The sequence below is a fragment of the Arachis hypogaea genome, chromosome 5 (genome assembly GCF_003086295.3).
Source record: "Arachis hypogaea cultivar Tifrunner chromosome 5, arahy.Tifrunner.gnm2.J5K5, whole genome shotgun sequence".
In the NCBI taxonomy this organism is placed as follows: Eukaryota; Viridiplantae; Streptophyta; class Magnoliopsida; order Fabales; family Fabaceae; genus Arachis; species Arachis hypogaea.
Window position 1 is genome coordinate 8,738,631 of NC_092040.1, and position 2,243 is coordinate 8,740,873.

Genomic DNA, 2,243 nt, shown 5'->3' on the forward strand with positions numbered 1-2,243 from the left:
TATCATGAGGACTTTTCAAAGGTTGTAATGGGGTTAGGGTAAGGGTAAGGATGTATATGGTCAAATGAGTTTGAAATTTGAATCTTTGATTAACTTAAACTCTCCCCTAACATATATAACAACCTATACAATTCAAATACAAACCTAACTACCCATTATTCATTTTTTTACACACTCATGCATTCTCTTTTTAATCACAACACATATGCATTGTTATTATGACTTTTCTTTGGGACATTTTGTCCCCTTTTTATTACTTTTTTTCTTTTTTTCTTTTATTTTTCTTTTACTTTTTTTTCCAAATAAAATATATACAACAGTATCAATGTATATGGTTTAAACAATTAATGCATGAGTATGTACCCAATTTTCAAGATCTTCAATAAAAATATAAAATGTACTTTTATCTCTACTAATGTCTCCAAATTTCTCCACACTTAAATGATACACACTCTCACTAGTCTAAGCTAATCAAAGATCCAAATTAAGGACATTTATTGTTTTTTACTTAGGGGTAGTGATGTGCTAAAATTAAGAATAAAAGGGATTAAAATAGGCTCAAAATTGGTTAACAAAAGGTGGATAAAAGGGTAAAGCCATTTGGATAAGTGATTCTAATGAAATAAAGGTTTCAATCATATAGATGCATTCATACACAAAATAATGGATATAAAGAATCAAACAAATCAAAGATTACAATCATAGAAAGAGAATAATACACACAAGAATAAAAATAATGGTTAATATGATGTAACCACACAATTAGGCTCAAAACTCACATGCTTATGTGTTCTTAGCACAAAAATCATGTTCCACAATATATAATTCAAGCAATTTTCATGAAAAATATTTCAACTCAAATCAATTAGGATATCAATGCCCTATAAAAAAAAGAGTTTTCTTGGATAATTTCGTTATTTTGACTAAACTTATTATATATATGAAAACTAAAAAAATGCAACTAAAAATTCTAAAAGACCTAGTAATAGAAGAAAAATAAATGAAATGTGAAAGTATTAGGATTGGAATTTGTCACCCAAAAATTGCCGATCGGTCAGACGACCTCCCCACACTTAAAAGTTTGCACCGTCCTCAATGCATTCAAAGATGAGTAATGGGGTACGACGACTTTTCGGATTGCCACCTTCAGCTGGTGAGTTAATCGGTTGCTGCATGTTCTTTCTTCTGCTTCCATTTTTGCTTATGGTGAATTATCCTGAAAGATAAAATGCAGGATAATAAGACAAGTAAATGCAAAAATAAGGAAGCATATATTGTTGGAAGGAGGTAAGAATCACTAAAATAAAGTGAGTGACTAAGTGTGTGACATTAAGAAAAAATAGTGTGTGAGTTCTAAGTTGCATGCGGTTTAGAACACATACTAGCATAGAAAGCTATGTTATAATTACACAAAAGAAGTATGCACTTCACTCATTCTAGTGTGCTTGAAATATTTTGAAGACAACTTGTAGGTTAAAATAAACAAACAAGTAGTAAAGAGCATGAAAGCATTCAAGCAAGAATTAGGCAAATGTGAAATGGATGATGAATGGACGTTGGTTGATGTGCAAGAGAATTCAATGAATCAAATGAAATATAGAGCTCACACATCAAATAATGACACACATTGATGTTTATTTTCATCACCTAATTGACATGAGTGAGCTTACAATCCGATTTCACAATTGAAGAATTATGCCAAAATAACTAGTTTCAAGTATGTGTAGAGCACATAGTTAAACAATTAAGGGTCAATATGTCATTAAGGCATAAGCATAACCTATGGATGCATATGATCAAGAAACACAATGTATTAAGATAAATGTACAACATCCAACATCAAGAAATTGCCTAGTCAAGGTAAAAAATTCAAATCACATGGTGATCAAATCATGAAATTCAAAAGATTTAGAAAGTTTTGAAGGCAATGTCATAAGTACTTGGTAGGCACAAAATTAAGCATGAATAATTGAATACCAAGTAACAAATTGTGTCTTTAATAAAGAAATCCAACAATGACTCAATGAATATTAATAACAATGATGCTAAAATAGCATCCTATCAGTAATCAGTAGCAATAACAACAAAATTACAAATCAAAACAATAATTCAACACTTATCACCTAAAATAGAAAATTAAACTAACTAACTAACTAGCTAACCAACAAACTAACTAACTAACCAACCAAAGAAAATTATGGTGGATGGTAAATGGTGGCTGTAGATGATGGTTGGAAGAAAGA